Source organism: Pseudophryne corroboree, chromosome 1 (assembly GCF_028390025.1).
Source record: "Pseudophryne corroboree isolate aPseCor3 chromosome 1, aPseCor3.hap2, whole genome shotgun sequence".
Lineage (NCBI taxonomy): Eukaryota > Metazoa > Chordata > Amphibia > Anura > Myobatrachidae > Pseudophryne > Pseudophryne corroboree.
Genome location: NC_086444.1, coordinates 1,011,421,727 through 1,011,440,532, shown reverse-complemented (window position 1 = coordinate 1,011,440,532; position 18,806 = coordinate 1,011,421,727).

Here is an 18,806-nt window from a genome sequence, read left to right as displayed (position 1 = left end):
ACAACTGGAAATCCCAGAGGTGGTATACTGTACAGTAGAATCAGGGCACATTGCAAAAAGCACGCATCAAATTCTCAAATTCAAAGGGTTTCAAATTCAGGTTCCCAAGATCTACAACCACGCGCTTACAATAACTAACCAGAATAAGCAGTGCAGGAAGTTTTTCTAGAGGTGGACTAAAATGATCGATAGATCTACTGCAGAGTATTAAATAGTGTTTAAAGTGAATAATACACTTTAATCACTTTTAAGTCATTATTTGAAGTCTGTGCAAAACTGTAAAAACATACCTGAAAAATTGTGGCTCTTCGATATATCTTGAGTTGCACGTATCATAATATTATGTAAGTATGTCCCATATAACAATATAGTTTAAATGATTTGATTTTTTACATCACCGTAGATGATTACTTATTTTATGGGACCTTTCCAAAAGCAGTGATCAGAACCATGTGACTTTGCCTTGTTTCTGTTCATGCAGGGGAACACAGAGCACGAGGTACCTGCACAAAACTGGAAACAGACATTACACTATGGGGTGTATTCAATAGCTGTCGGAAAGATGGCAGCTTCCGACAGATTTCGGTCAGAAGGGGTTCCGACCTATTCAATATGGGCTGTTTTTTTCCAACAAGTTGGGAATTCCTGACTTGTCGGAAAACATGTCCGCTAATCCGCATGCTTCTGTCGGAAATGGGGCCAAATCCGACAGGTTTTGGCCCCGTTTCCGACAATCTCAAACCGACTTTATAAAAAAGTCAGATTGAGACGAGGAGAGGGGGGAGCAGTGCGGCGGGCTAGGGGCAGCAAGGCATGCAGGTACCTGACAGGCGTCCCCCCTGCAGCGCTCCCCAGCCAGCACTGGGATACACGGCTGAGTGCAGTGATGTGAGGCTCCCTCCAGTAACTCCCTGTGATCTCACACACAGGGAGCTGCTGACAGCAGCTGCATGGATGCCGGCCAAATCTGACAGTCGGATTAAGATCAAAGAAGACAGTCGGATTTGGCCACTCTATTGAATAGGGCTTGTCGGATACATTCCGATAAATGCATGTCGGAATGGATCCGACTCTTGTTGAATATACCCCTAAATGTCTGGTTGGAATGATGGCACTGTAACAGGGACCTGCATCTCATAATTTAAAGCCAGACTTAATCACAGGTGAGAAATTCCATAGAGGAATTGGACCCACACATTTACAGTAAAAAAGGCATATTTCTGATTACTGATATATTTATTCTAGTAAAAATATTGAATATACAGTAACATACAATGTTGATTTTTATCACATGTAGGATTATTCTGCTATCAGTTATCATTGGTCATAAAGAACTTAAATTACACAGTACTGTAAGCAGTACTATATCATGGCTGTATCATCTGTAATCTGCATGTCTGTAAAAATTACTATTTTGATTTGCAAGTCCTGGATTAGAGATAAATCATAAATGGAATCGCACAAGAGAGAAGATATACAGTAGGTTTCACTATTCTGTTAGAAATTGCCCTCAGTGAGTATAGTATAGAAGTATAAACCATATGCAGAAATCCAAAAACATGAAACATTAACTCAGTGGAGTTATGCTTCAGATACAGTAGGTGACAGCCTTAATCTTACACAAATAAAATACAATGAAGGTCATTCCGACCCGATCGCTTGCTGCAGTTTATCGCAGTGCAGCGATCTGGTCGGAATTGTGCATGCGGCGCTGGCGCATGCCGGACGGCCGAAGGACGTCGTTCAGTAGCAATCGCCTCTGCCTGATTGACAGGCAGAGGCGGTCGCAGGGTGAGAGGGGGCTGGATGGTGGCGTTAAGCCGCCGTTTAGGGGGCACGGTCTGGCCGAACCGTTGGGGGGGCAGGCCGTGGCGGCTGTGTGACGTCTCACACAGCTGCTGCGGCCAGTGCCAGCGATGCAGCAGCTGCGGCTGGCCGGGAGTTACTCCACAAAAACAAAGCATCGCCACTGTGCGATGCTTTTGTATTTGTGCGGGGGGGGCGGACTGACATGCGGGGCCGACTAGCACTGTGCTGGCCATCCCCCCGCATGTCAGGGAAGATGATCATAGCTGTGCTAATTTTAGCACAGCTATGATCAACTCGGAATGACCCCCAATATTCTGTGCTCAGCTTCTTGCATGTACAGTAATTGTAGCATCAAATATTCAATGTTAAGGCAAAGTAGACCTTCGTGCAGTGCAGATTGTTAGAATAATGTGAAATAATTAATTTACAAAACCCCTGTGACTTGTTCAATGTATCGAAGGTATTTATAGTAAGCAACTATATTCAATAAATGTTAAAATGAAACAATATGCATGTGTGGTGCCTTAACAGGTGAGTGGTGCATTAAAATAATAGATCATTGGATCATAAATAATTGTCAATGCAAATATACTCAATAAATTATGAAAGTGAAACAATACATATGTGGCACTTCAATAAGTGAGTAGTCTGTTGCCATAAAATGATACATTAGACTTCCGGTTGTGGCCCAGCTCATGTAAGGCGGCTCTCTCCTTAACTCTGGTGCCGACCACCCGTTTTTACACTGCTAGGGCTTTGTAAGCCCACCCGATCACTCCAGTGATCCCTTACAGTGCCGCAACTGCTCCCGGGCACCTTACTGGGCTCTCTCCTCAGCACTCTGGAGCTCTGGTGACGGGACCCTTGTGTGGCACTGCAGTGAGTCACGCTGAAGGCTCTCCCGCTGGAAGCACCCGGACCGCGCTTTGGAGCTCTATCACTGCTGTGCTGCTTCACACTGACCTGCTGGCTGTAGCGGGATCTACAGCACCTTTCTCCCTGTATCAGCCTTTCACAGCAGAGCAGAAAGCCGAGGCCAGGCACATGCTTGTGGGCTCTCCCGCTGGAAGTACCTGAAGCATGCTTTGGTGCTATATCACTGCCGCCCTGCTGCACACTGACCCACTGGCTATACCAAGATATATAGTGCCTCTCTCCCCTCATCTGTCTTACACAGCAGAGCAGACAGCCGTGACCAGCTGCATGCTTGTGGCTATTCACGGCTACATCACAGGGACAGGGATCTCTATACTCTGAAGGGCTTAGCGCCCTCCTGCTTCACGCTATCCTAAGGACAAGTATCTGTCCAGTCAAATGCCTTGCAAACACCCACACCCGGATTGCACCGTGTCCCAAAAAATGGCCACCGGGACGGCTGCTGACAGGGACACCTCCACCATAAGCTTCCCTCAGGTGTCACTGCCTGCTGCTACTCCCTCTAAGAACCAACAACCTCTTACATATGCTGATGTGGTACAAGCTGTGAGAGAGACAGAGCAGCCTATGCTAAAGGAACAAGCTGTAGTTAATGCAGCTGCCCTCCAACAAGCAGTTACTGACATTAAGAGCCAATGCAAACAGCTAGCCAAACAAGTCTTGGCAGTGGAACACACTGCTGGGGAAATCACCAAGCCATTTCCTCTCTGCAAGACCTAACTGAGCAGCTGAAACAATCTGACATGCAGGTGTGGGCTAAGTTAGACGACTTGGAAAATAGATTGCGTAGAAACAAGTTACGGATAGTGGGGCTGACAGAATCCCTTAAAGGACCGGCTTTATACCACTTCTTGAAGCAGACCCTACCTGAATCACTTGCTATCCAAGATGCTTGTTCGGATCTTGTGATTGAACAGGCCTATCAGATGGGTCAGCTGCGTGACTCCTCCTCTAGGCCCAGAGTCGTTTTGTTCAAATGCCTGAACTATATACACAAGGAAACCATCTGGTCTGCCTCTTGATGGAAGAGAGATCTCATGTGGAATGGCACCAAAATTCTTGTTTTTCAGGACTATTCCCCTGAATTGACACGGCTTCGTAAAGCCTTTACCCCGGTATGCTCACAATTGATTCAGGAAGGGAAGAAATTTGTCCTCCTTTATCCAGCTCGTCTGAGAATCTTCAATGGAACGGCCTTCAAAGATTTTACTTCGGCCAAAGATGCAGTGGCGTATATACGAGAACATCCATGCCTGCTGGCAGAGGATGACACCTGAGGAGAATGCCTTTTCTTATTGTTTCGCCTTCTTTGACATTCCTTACTGTCTATGACATGTACTTAGGAACACTCTACTGCTTCCATGCTTTTACTCCGGAGAAGATGTACACAGATTTACTTGTTTCCTGATTCTTTAATGACGTATTGCTGCTGAAAAAATTGGGACATTCTTCGTTGTGGTGATGTATCGGCTACACATTTGTCTCTAACATTTATTTTCTTTTTTGTTCTTGCCGTATTCACTAGTGTTCTTTTCTCTGCTGATAATTGTGCTACATGCCATGTTTTCTCCTCTCTGCCATGTCTCTCGTTTCTTTTCAGGTGTTGTTGTGGCAGAATTACCTTTATCTGTTACCTATATGATGTTCACTGGTTTGATTTTAGAAGGGACTATTTCTCCCTTTCTCATGTTTTGGACAGGGTGGTTTCGGCTGGAAGCTCCACCTTCCAGACAAAATCGCATCCTGTTTACTTTAAATATGTGAATTGTGAAGTTACTCTTCTTATTATTGTTATTGGAGTACTTTTTCTTTTCCCCTCCACTTTCTTTGCTCCCTGTCTTGTTTTCAGTGGAGTTTGAGTCGAATGTTTATTACCTGTATGTTGTGATTTATGGCATCGATTAAGGTGGGTTCTTGGAATGTAGGAGATATTCACTCCCCAATTAAGTGTAAGAAGTTACTCCTCTATTTGAATCAGCTACATTTAGACTTAGTCTTACTACAGGAGACACACTTAATACTCTCAGAAACATTGAAGTTATCCACTCTGGGATGGGTGGTACTTGCAGCTGCCCCCTATTCTTCCAAAGCTAGGGTATTTGTTCATCTAGAAAAAAAGTGACTCCCTATAGAGATACTCCATGTTTAAGTGAGGAAGAAGTCCTGGAGAGGCTAAGCAAGATAAAGATTAATAAATCACCAGGCCCAGACGGTTTTCATCCTAGGGTTATTAGGGAGCTTAGGACACACCTAGCAAAACCCCTATACCTGATTTTCAATAGTTCGATTAGATCAAGCAAGGTACCAAAGGATTAGCGCATAGCTGAGGTAGTGCCTTTATTTAAGAAGGGAACTAAAAATAATCCTGGAAACTATAGACCAGTTAGTTTAACCTCTATAGTGGGTAATATATTAGAAGGCATTTTGAGGGATAGCATAGAGGAGCACCTACAGGCATCTAAGTTTATTACTAAAAGTCAGCATGGGTTTGTAAGGAACAGATCATGTAAAACCAACTTAATTAGCTTCTACGAGGAAGTGAGCAAGATCTTGACCATGGAAAAGCAGTAGACGTGGTTTACTTAGATTTTTCAAAAGCTTTTGATACAGTGCCACATAGGAGACTGGTCCACAAATTAAGGGAACTTGGCCTAGGAAATACTATTTGTACATGGATAGGTAAATGGCTGGATAACAGGTTACAACGAGTAGTGGTCAATGGGATGTTCTGCAGCTGGGCACCAGTAGTCAGCGGAATACCACAAGGGTCCATTCTTGGCCCACTGCTGTTCATTATATTTATCAATGATCTAGGAATAGGCCTGGAAAGCACAGTGTCAATCTTTGCAGACGACACTAAACTGTGTAAGGTAATTAACTACAGAATGACTTAGTTAAACTGGAATTCTGGGCATCTAAATGGAAAATGAGGTTCAACATAGAAAAATGCAAAGTTGTGCATTTTGGCACAAAAGCATATTTGCATCCTACACTCTAGATGGAGAAAATCTAGGGGTAACTATGGTGGAAAAAGATTTGGGGGTGCTCACAGACCATAGGCTTAGTAACAGTACACAATGTCAAACTGCAGCAAAGAAGGCAAGCAAAGTGCTTGCGTGCATTAAACGGGGCATTGAGACCAGGGATGAGGATGTAATTCTGCCATTGTACAAATCATTGGTACGCCCACACCTGGAATATTGCGTTCAGTTCTGGGCCCCATATTACAAAAAGGATATTGAGGAACTAGAAAGAGTTCAAAGATGAGCTACTTTATTGATTAAAGGGTTAGAGACACTGGAATATGAGGAGAGGCTTACTAAATTAAACATGTATTCACTAGAAAAGAGGCGACTAAGAGGAGACATTATTAATATCTTCAAATATGTAAAGGGTCATTACAAGGAGTTAGCAGCGGATTTGTTTATTAGAAGAACTCTGTATAAGACGCATGGGCACTCACTGAGGCTAGAAGAGAGAAAATTCCGTATACAACATAGGAAAGGGTTCTTCTCCGTAAGGGGAATAAATATTTAGAACTCACTGCCGGAGAAGGTAGTAATTGTAGACTCTGTAATTGCATTCAAAAACGGATTGGACAAATTTCTAACAGGAAAACGTATCAAGGGCTTTAGCATTTAGCATATTGACATTAATATTCTGGGAGTGGTTGGAATCATTGCTGTAAATCGGTACTAAACCATTACTTCGGCATGCACAGTATAATATGAACAGATTAACGCAGAATACAGGTTGAACCCGATGGGCATTTTGCCTCTTTTCAACCACACTGACTATGTAACTATGTAACTATATTATGTAAACTGACCCCCTTTATGTCTAATTATTTACACATAGGGGGTGACTTTAATGTTGTTTCTTCCATATTTATGGACTCCACTTCTTCTATCCATGGAAGAAAACTCCCCCCAGGATCGGTATTCCTTTTCTTTTACAACAATTGATGTTGACTGATGCATTGAGAGCCCTACACCCTATTGCTAGGGACTTCACGTGTCTATCTGCCGCTCATGGTTCGCTATCATGAATCGACTATATTCTTTTGTCAGATTCCATATTATCTAATATAATTGATGCATGCATTGAGCCGATGTTTCTTTCTGACCATTCACTTATCTGTTTATCCTTTTCTTCCTCTTTAGATGTAGGCTCATATAAACGTTGGTGCTTTACATCTTATTTTGCCTCTTCCTTGGGTTTCTGTAACAAACTTGATTTGTTTTGGGAGGAGTTCAGACTTTATACTCTTTCTGTAGTGGAATCAGACCCTATTCTTTTCTGGCAGACATCTAAAGCTGTGATTAGGGGTCGTATAATTCAATATGTCTCCCAGACAAAAAAGGAACGTGCTTCCTCATATAAACTGCTGCAATCTCAACTATAGCATACCAAACTTATAAGACCACGCCGACTCCCAGTAATAAATCTGGTTTTGTCTTAGCTCAACACAAATTTGATGGCCTCCTCGCTCTATGGGTGATAAACAGGCATTTTACAAAGACCATAAGTTTTATAGATTCGGTAACAAAATCGGTCGCTTGCTTTCCAACTTAGTGAAGTGCTCAGCTCCCCCATCCCTTATACACTCTATCCAGCTCCCTGACAGTACTTATGCCTTCACGGGTAAAGATATAGCCTCTTTATTTCAAGATTTTTATATGGATATATATACCCAACCCTCCAGAGGGGTGGTCTTCAGGTTGTCGGGATCCCGGCGCACAGTATACCGGTGCCGGAATCCCGACACCCGGCATACCATCACTTTTTCTCCCTCTTGGGGATCCACACCCGAATAGATAGCGTGGCGTAGCGCGCCACCGTGCCCTCAGCGTGGTGAGCGCAGCGAGTCCGCAAGGGGCCCATTTGCGCTCACCCAGCTGTCGGTATGCCGCCGGCATAATCTACTACATTCCCCCCCTTCCAGAGAGGTCTCTGCTGAATCTTCCTTTTGGGAGACCATTGATACCCCTTCCATTCCGACTGACTCACAAACTACTTTGTGCGCTCCGTTCACGCCCCAGGAAATAGAAGCCACCATAAAACATCTTAAGTCTGTGAAGTCCCCTGGTCCGGATGGATTCTCAGGAGAGTTTTACAAAATACTCCTACCAAAGCTTATAGACCCACTGGTTTTGGTTTTTAATGCCATGCTCATTGCCCCATCTATGCCCAAAATATTTTACAGACACTATTATCCTTCTGTTGCCAAAGCCAGGCAGGAAACCCCACCTGCCTGGCTCTTATAGACCCATGTCTCTACTCAACATGGACTATAAGTTGTTCACAAAGCTTCTGGCATATAGGAAAAAATACTTACTTCCTGGGGTAATTCATTCGGGCCAGACGGGCTTAATTGTTGGCAGACACTCCTCAGCTAACATCTGTAAAGTTGTTGCGGCTTCTCATTGGTTGGGGTTTACTTTAGACTCTAACCCTTTCTTCTTATTGTCCCTTGACACATAGAAAGCATTCGATCTGGTTTCCTGGGACCATTTATTTAATACACTTAATAAATTTAACTTTCCTGACCAATTGATCTCTCTTTTATGCATATTGTATACGGACTGGCATTCCCGCATTGTTTGTAATGTATACCTGTCAGCCCCTAGGCAGAGGCAGCAGGCAGGGTTGTCCTCTCTCCTCACTTTTATTTGTGTTGGCCATCAAGCCCCTGGCGATTGCTCTCCACACTCTCCCTGATTTTCAAGGCATACGTATCGCCCACCACTCCCTTAAAGTCGCGCTATTTGCGGATGATATGTTATTGTTTCTCTCTAACCCTCTCACCTCCATTCCGGCCATTCTTCACGTCATTAATTCATTTGGCTTCTTTTCAGGATTCAAAATCAATTCCAACAAGTCTGAGCTTCTCCCTTTATCCTCTTCTGCATCTGCCCTTCTCACTTCTTCTTCCTCTTCTCCTGTCCTATCTATATTTAAACATAATATGACCAGGTTAAAGTATTTGGGCATATATATCCCACCCTCTTTGTCCACTATATATGCCCTTAATTTTACTCCTATTCTACAGAACATTGCCGCACAGTTGGATGCCTGGTCACCTCTGTCCTTATCTCTCATGGGAAGGGTTGCTGCGCTGAAAAGCATTATTTTTCCTAAACTTTCCTATCTTCTCCAGATAATCCAATATGCTCTGATGAAGCCAGACCTCCATTATTGTGAAAAACTTTTTACCAAGTTTCTATGGTCCGGTAAAAGACCTCGTGTAGCTCTGGCCAAACTCAAACTACGCAAAAATGCGGGTGGTCTGACTGTGCCAGATGTATCCGCTTTTACCAAAGCTGTGGCATTCCGATACATATTTGACTGGTTACTCTCTCATTCTAACTACTCTAATTATACTTTAGAGCAAACACTTTGCGCTCCATACGATCTTCGTGCTTTACTTCACACCCCTAAAGCTAGCCTTCTTACTTCTGCTCCTACTAACCTTCTCTTTTGGAACGCTTATTTGGCATGGTGGTCTGTCAGCAAATCACAAATCACGGCTCTAGACAATGCGCGGTTCTATCATTGGCAGCATAAGGGCACAGCATTAATTAAGGATGTATTCGATCCTGGGGGTGTATTAACGTCCTTTTCTGGCTTAATTAGCAAATACGGGGTCCCACATGCAGATTTTTTTCTGTACCTACAATTAAGACATTATGTCCTCTCTTTACCCCCCTCATATGACCCGAACCTTGACTTTGACCCTCTCACACATATTACTGCATTGGTCGCGCTTTTGCCTTATAAAACGTCTCATCTTTATTTGGACATTTTATCTGGGTTTGAAACAAAGCTATGGGCTTCGACTATACGAGAGTTGAGAAGCAGGCTACCTTTCTCCCTTTGCCTCCAAGGAATTGACAAGTAATTTCGCTGATATTCTCAAAGCCCTACATTCTACACAACTTCAGGAGACGCATGTTAAATTCACACACAAAGCTTATATTACACCAGGCCAACGGAAACACATGGTCCCTTCTGAATCTGGGAACTGACAGAAATGCGGGACTCCCAATGCTTTATTTTTACACTGTTTTTGGAACTGCCCTAAAATAAAGAAATTCTGGCATAAAGCATGCCAGAATTCAGAGTTCATCTACTCCACATTTCAACTCAAACTAAAGCTGAACTGCACGACAATGCTTGGCTTGATCTTTACAGATTGGGGCTTCCCGTCATTTAAAAAACACCTTATCCCGTTGCTATATGTTATCTTAACTTTGGGGAAAAAGTTGATTCTTACTAACTGGATTGTTAAATCTCCTCCTAGACTTGATACTTTACGTTCACGCCTTATTTGTACCTTGTACTTGGAACGCCAGTCCACTCTGTCTAATGTTGAATGTAATGTTATACGTTTTTACAAAAAATGGGGCCCATTTATAGAATCTTTAGACCCTTCCCACCAACATGTGTTATCTTTATTTGATTCAACCAAATGGTTCTTATTACGTCGCATCACTGCTGACCTTTGAAAATGTTTATTTAAAATATTGATATTTGTCTACATGCATGTTTTGTAAACCCTATTCTCGTCCTATAATATGACTGACAAGGAAAAGTCTCTATTTGCCCTACACTGACACTGACTCCGTTCCCTATGTCCCTCCCTTCCTTCCCCCCTCCAGTTCGTCTCTCATGTTTCTTCTTTGTTTTCTGTTTTCCTGATCTTCTTCTATACGCCATTTATACAGATATATTTTGTTATTTGATTGAAGGTCTACTTTTTGGCTGTTTTTTGACAATCTTACTCTAAGCCTTCTCTACTTTTCTACCTAATATATTGTATTTTTTCTAGTAGGAGATGACATGTCTTCTCTGTATTATTCTGCTGTTTTGTTTGGATATCTCCCTTATCCCATTTCTGACTCTGCACAAATGTTTGTATCTTTATTTCCTTTAAATGTGAAAACTCAATAAACATACTTTCAAATATTTTTTTTTAAATGATACATTAAACTGCATTAAAATACCTGTATAACAAGTCCAATAAGAAATGAGTCTCAGACCGCGGTATCCCGCTGGTCTGTAATCTAATATTCCATGCACCACTGTTGCAGCTGTTAATACTTGTCTCCCAATGCTATATTCTGGGCCAGAGATACAGTATGGGGCAGGCTGGGCTAGTGGAAAGTAGTAGGAGCGCCGGACTGACTGCCCTCTTCCGCAGCAGAATCAAGGGATCTGTCCTTGTGCAGCAATTTTCTAGATTCCAGGTAATACAGAGAGCCAACCACAGTCAGAGGGAGGGGAGGTTAGATTGCTTAGGCTCCTGGGAATGGGCTGCCGGACACCCCCTATGCTCATAGAAACTCACCTAATGTTTCTCCTGCCACCGGTTGCTCTTTACCAGTGCCCATATTCTGCGTTCCTTCTCCACTGCTTCTGAGCTGTGTGTCACACTTCCGTTTCATCCCTTCGGGGTCTTCTTCTGGGAGATATGTATGCATGTGCTTAATTCTTATCGACTCATATTGATATGGGTTGGTACTTCGTTATGCAAATGTAAAGTGTCAACTCTCTGATTTGCTGGTCATGTACATTGGTGGTTGGTTCCTTAGCCTGTCAATCATTGTACCATCAGCATGTACCTCTTATTTTTTAGGGGTGAGGCCAAAGTCAGGGAAAGAGATATGGACAAAAACAAACAGTACACCAAGGCAAACAGGAAAAATGAAACTAGAATGACATGAAGAGGATGCAAGGGAGGAGAAAAAAAAGCAAAAAACAGCACACTAAAACAAACAGTAAAAAACTAGACAAATTCAACACCTGAAACCTCAATCTGACTTCTACCTCACTCATATGAAAGGCCCACAAATAGATGCATTCCTCAGAATGGTTCCTTTCCCTGCCGCTGCTAACACAGTTTATCTGACTGGTCGCATCCTGTGCGACCATGTCAGATAAAGCACTTGCAGGCATGGTCGCATCTGATGTGACCATGCCTGCAAGTGGTTGAAGGCATCAGGACAGATATACTCACAAACCAAGAATACAAATTCATATAAACACAGTGCCTCATCATTCTGGTATTCAAATATTTGCAAAAAATTTGTAAGAACCCCCATCATTACGCCAGGCAGACCAATCATATCTGGCATAAGATCACTCACATCTAATTTATCAGAATATTTGTGCACCTTCCGGAACACATATCCTGAATCAACTGCAAGACATCACATGGGATGATGATCTATGGTTTAAGACCACAAACATAACATCATTAAATTCAGTTATTGATCATGACCAAGGCATTAACTGCATCATCGATATGGAACATGACACCATTACAATTGGACTTAATTATTGACAGTATTGCTTTCATATTGAAACACAACTACGTTTGGTTTGAGGATACATTTTACCTACCACTGGAACAGCCATGGGTATGAGATTTATTCCACGTTACGCCAACTTGTTCATGAGCTGTTGGGATGATCACCACATTTGGTGCAACAAGGAGGTTGGGGAAAAATTTGTACACTGGAGTAGGTATATAGATAACATTTTTGTTTGGCAGGGAGAAGAATCAATACTTCAAACATTTCTAATATACATGAACAATGACAATTCTTTTATTTATTCACAGATATTTATATAGCACACACATATTCTGCTGCGCTTTACAGAGAATATTTAGCCATTCACATCAGTTCCCTGCCACATATACATGCACACACATTCACACTAGGGTTAATTTTGTTAGGAGCCAATTAACCTATTAGTATATTTTTTTTATTGTGGGAGGAAACTGGTGTACCCAGAGGAAACCCATGCAAGTACAGGGAGAATATACAACCTCCACACAGTTAGGCCCATGGTAGGAATAGAACCCATGACTCATTGCTGTGAGGCAGTAATGCTAACTATTACACCCTCCATACTGTCTGTGATTGTTCATACTGTGTATGTGGTTATCCTCATCATAGAAGATAAACGCATACACACTAACACCTTCCACAAAACAATAGACATCAACAGCTTTATTCGTTCAACTAGTTGGCACCACCCTAAATGGTTCAAGGCAATACCCAAGGGACAGTTCATCATATTAAACTGCTCTAAACTAGATGACAATGACATACAAGGCAAGGAACAGACAACATAATTCATTGAGAATAAGTATGAGGCCACCTTAGTCGAATAATCATTCAAAGAAGTCAAAGCACTGGAGAGGGTTGACTTACTCAAATATAAGGATAAAGAGGATCACAACTAGAGGGAATAAGTACTTTTCATCACTGATTACTCCAAAGATGCAAGGGAAATAAAACACATCCTTAGTAAACATTGGTCCCTACTTATGGAGGATGAAACGTTAGCAGACCATTTACCAGAACAACCCAAATTAGTATTCAGGAAGGCATAAGACCTGAAAAGTAGATTAGTACATAATCATATTCCCCCAATGAAATGACACAGAGAACAACTGATAAGTGTGTACCAAAGGGTAGCCTCTATTACTGTGGGACATGTTTAGGATGAATAAACCTAGGTTAAAGCAGCACCAGACCCACTGTCAGTTTCAAATCCACCAGTATAGGTAAAATATATGAAATAAAAAATAGATTGACATATAATAACAAAGGGGTTATCTACCTTCTTGAATGCGCATGCCACAAGCAATACATGGGACGTTCCACAAGGCCACTGAAACTGCACATAAGTGAACATACAGTATACCGAATATTTAGAGAGGATGTGAGGCACATAACCTGTCCAAACACTTTAGGGACCTACATGGCAAGTGATTCTAGATCACTACACTCGGTATACAAGAAGTCCCACCAAATTGGAGGGGAGGTGATTTCACCCACAACATAAATAAGACAGAAGTTAGATGGCTATACATAACAGGATAGAGACCTGATATAATATTACTAGGCACAAATAGCTAATGAGACAGAAATGCAATGATACAATACATCCCTTATGAGATAGAGGAGTTTGGTGATCCAAACAGAATCATGCGTACCCCACTCACACTTATTCCGGTGGTTGGAAGCATGTAAAGGTAACTATAAAATGCCATCTCATTATCACTCCTATTCCAGGTGCAGAAATATAAGGGGTATCTTACAGAAAAGACTGTTGTTAACAGTGGGGGTACGTATGATTCTTTATGTATCACCATTTGAAAATAGAAAACACTGCTTTCTCCTTGTTCTTCTATTTGGAATTATTGGGACATAATACACATCGTTGTTGTTTTTTTACATGCTGGAGAAAAATAAATCAACCATTGGATAAATCTCCACTATAAAGTAGATGAACCAGTTCTGCATTGAGAAACATCAAGACTCCTCTATCTCATAAGAAAAGTATGGTCTCTATCCTGTTGTGTATTGGTTCTATTTTTAAATGTGGTGACATTTATTAGAGGCTTGTAATATTCTGGCTTCTTTGTGCCATTGTGGTGAACCCTCCAGAACAAAAAAGAACTTAGAAGGCTATATGAGATGCAAACCTTTATACCACATGGGTTGAACTTGGACAGTGAGGTTAAGCCTATTTTCTGCAAGGCATAGATATAATAATTTCTACATGAATGGATTAGAACAACAATTCCTGTAAGACAAATGTAAGGGGACCTTAAGGAATAACTTTTAGTTTGACCCAAAAATAATGTGATTTTATATGCACCTTTATTACCATTATCAAGCAAATACTGGAATACCACAGCTATAGATGTGATTGCTAAAACCTTGAACCAACCAATGTATGACATTACAATGATAAACAGGCTGTAGAACCAACCACCAATGTACATGACTAGCCAATCAGGGAGGTGCCACTCAACATTTGTATAATTAAGTAACAACACATATCAATAGAAGATGATCAAAATGAAATACATACATGTATATCTCCCAGAAGGCCATGAATGGCTGAAACACGTTGGAGTACACCACTATTACTGTTCATCCTCTGGGCTGTTCAGGATATACTGGAGGAGTCAACAATATCTAAGGAACTACAAGATTTTTTGTTGGAAGGCATTCTTATCTTATCCAACAATTATTTCATTTTTAAGGATCAATTTTATGCAAAGAAGAGAGGGACTGCTATGGGCACTAAGTTTGCCCCAGCTACACCAATTTATTTATGGGCGCATGGGAGTGCACCCAAGTTCAGGCGAACAAACCATATAGGGTGACCCTAGTGTCCTTGCACAAATATATAGATGACATCTTTTTTATTTGGAGTGGTGGCAAAGTACCCTGGACTCTTTCTATGAGTACCTAAATACAAATGAAGTGAACATTGGTCTCAAGTTTGAAAGTAGTGATAAGGAAGTTAACTTTTTAGATACAGTATATATATATATATATATATACATATATATATATATATATAGGGTCAAATTAAATCCAAAAACTATGTCAAACCCACTGACTCAAGGACATATATTGATAGGATGAATTGCCATCATGAGAATTGGTCAAGAACAATTCATTTTAGACAATTCCAAATATTAAAGAAAAATTGTTAAGTTTAGACAATCTTCAATATTCAAGAGGAAGAAATGGGAGAAAGTTTCAAGGCCAGTGGGTATAGTCATAATTAAATAACTATGTATTTAGATAAAGTAAAAGCCTTCAAGAGAGAAAATATAATTAATAAGGAACAACCAAAAGAACAAAAAATGTAGACAGATTAAAGTGAGCTTTCACGACTAGTTATTCGGCACATCAAAATCTGAAAAAAATTATTTTAAAAAACACTGGTCCCTGTTACTAAAAGACCTAGCAATAGGAAATGACCTACCAGCAATACCCAGATGTATATTCAGGAATGCATCCAATTTGGTACCCAAACTAGTAAAAAGTCTTCATCCAGGATCACCAAAGAAAACAAAGGTACTTACAGAGAGGTTCCATATATTAAGTATATGCATAGGGTGTAAAAATATCCAAAATAATTTTGGCAAGAAGAAAGTAGAGGTGGACATAAATGGTAAGAGATTCACCATCAAACACTGCATTTGCTTGCCATTCATCCAATATTATATACAGGATGGAATGCAGCTGTAATAAATTTTATATTGGATGTACCAACCACCCTTTCAAAGTAAGAATGGGTTAGCATCTTCGCAATATCCGCATGGATAAGAAACCCATGCTCTGTCTATGCACTTCAGAAATGTCCACCAATGTGTAACTAAACACACAAAAAAATGTTATGGTCTGAAAAAAATTGACAAGGACATTAGGAGTAACAATATTACCTCCAAATTGGCAAAAAAATAAATGCAAGTGATTTACAATTTTAAAACACTAATACCTGCTAGATTGAAAACAATTTTTGAAACCAAACTGTTTCTTTGATGGTGAAATTTTAATGGATGTTTTTCATATGAATTTGAATTTTTAATAGGAACAAATTCATTTTATGTATTTGGACTGTTTCATTGATTGGTCCAAGTAAGATCGTTGTATTTAATAAATGTCTTATATGTTTTTATTCTTATTTTTACTTTTATGTTTATTCATGGCTGGTCACTGTGGTCTACAGTATAATGGCCTCTGTTGAATTAAAAATGGTTAAACCAGCACAAAATGGTAGCTGTGCAAAATAAAGGACACTCCTGCATCTATTCTATACATCAATTAAGCAAAATTATATTGCAGAGCGGAAGTACATCACAGGATAGGTCGTCACCGGGAGAGCACCTCTGGTCCGTGGAACGCACGCTGGGGCCAGCACCTCCGGTTTTCAGATGATCACACTCAGCTTAATGAAAGTATCACATCTGCGGGAGCAGGAGGAACCCCGATTATGGGAATACATGTACAGTATGTGACTTTTCATTGATGATCCCTACATCTCTGAATTAACCCACAAACATCATCAGCTGTGTAGACAATGTATGTGATTTCTCATTGACATCCTGCAAACTACAACTCCAAATCTTAATTCAAACTAATGTATAATTTATCAGTGTTTTCAAATGTATTTGTATAATATTAGTACTTGATTGTAGCTGTAATTATCTCTTCTGAAGATGTTGTTCAGTGGAGTGGAATTTATTGAGTATACATGGACTGGTGTTTACTTAACACAGGGTAATTTAAATCCTTTGATTAGATGTCCAATTGCTTTAGCTGAAGCCTTTGTTAATTAGACCTAGTATATATTTGCATTCAGTTATGGGGCATTTGTCTGAGTGTGGAAATATACGAAGTGAGGAAATTACAAATTTAGGAAAATTTAAAATAACAGTTAAACCAACAGTTGAACAAACATTGAAAAACATTGGAAACCAGGCAATTTCACCATTTAACTTCCACTATCCTTAAGCACTTACCTAACTATCTATACTTTTAATTAACAAACACCATGTACCACAAACTGTTTTTCCTAATAGCACTTCATGGTATCCTCAATAAAATGGCAACATCCTTCACTATTCCTGTAATTCACTGTTCCGTGCACATAGCAGCCTCATTAATCCACTCCCCTCTTATTAACACTCATGAGTTTTTAGCCTATGTACACTAACTATAACATCCTCAACCTGTCACCATAAGAAACTATCACACAACTCCCCCAACTATACCTATCTCTTTATTCTTCTGCTTCTACTAGCTGGTGACATATCCCCAAATCCAGGTCCCATACACATATCTCACTCACATTCAGGTGATTCACAATGGAATATATATCCAACAAACCTTATAAACAGCACGTCTCCCTCCAAGTCACTAAAATGTGCTTTATGCAACAAATTAACATCTATTCATGAACTCTTAATTTAAAAAAAAAACTCAATATGCTAGCTATAACAGAAACATGGCTCACACAATCAGACACTGCCTCCCCTGCAGCACTGTCACATGGTGGCCTCCACTTCACACACACCCCAGGCCTGGTAACAGTAATGGAGGTGGGATTGGAATTTTACTGTCCATATCTTTCACACACACAGTTTTACCACCTGTTCCTTCACTTGCATTTACATCATTTAAAGTACATTATATTAAGATTTTCACCCCTTTCTCTCTGCGGGTTGCAGCTATCTATCGCCCACCTGGGAAACCCACAAAAATTCTGAAAGATTTTTCTGCCTGGCTCCCTCACTTTCTATCCTCTGACATCTCCACTATCATAATGGGTAATTTCAATATCTCTATTGACAGTCCACAATCGCCCCATGCCTCCAAACTACTCTGTCTAACCTCCGCTCTTGGCCTCTCCCAATGGACTGACTCCCCTGCTCATCAGGAGGGCCACTGCCTTGATCTTGTATTCACCAGACTATGGGGGTAATTCTGAGTTGATCGCAGCAGCAAGTTTGTTAGCAATTGGGCAAAACCATGTGCACTGCAGGGGGGGCAGATATAACATTTGCAGAGAGAGTTAGATTTGGGTGGGTTATTTCATTTCTGTGCAGGGTAAATACTGGCTGCTTGTTTTTACACTGCAATTTAGATTTCAGTCTGAACACACCCCACCCAAATCTAACTCTCTCTGCACATGTTATATCTGCCTCCCCTGCAGTGCACATGGTTTTGTCCAACTGCTAAAAACTTTCCTGCTACGATCAACTTGGAATTACCCCCTATGTTCTGTTTCTGAACTCACTAACACTCCTTTCCCTCTCTCAGATCACAACCTTATCACCTGCATGCTCTCCTCCATTACTTCAAACTCAATGTCCCTGAAGTATACCAAGCCTCCTCTAACTCTCAGAAATATTAATGCTATTAATTTTCAACAACTATCTACCTCTCTGCAACCACTGCTCTCACCAATTTCTACATTCACCTCTCCTGAGACTGCTGTATCACACCTTAACCAAACTCTAGAAACAGCACTTGATGAAGTGGCTCCGGCTACCCATCACACTGCAGGTAGACTTAGATGTCAACCGTGGCACTCTAAATACACAAGGCACCTACAAAAACTCTCACGTAAAGTAGAACGCCAGTGGCATAAATCTCATAGTTCAAGTGACTTTATCACATCTAAGACCGTGTACCACTTTTATCGTAGTGCTCTGGACACTGCCAAACAAACATATT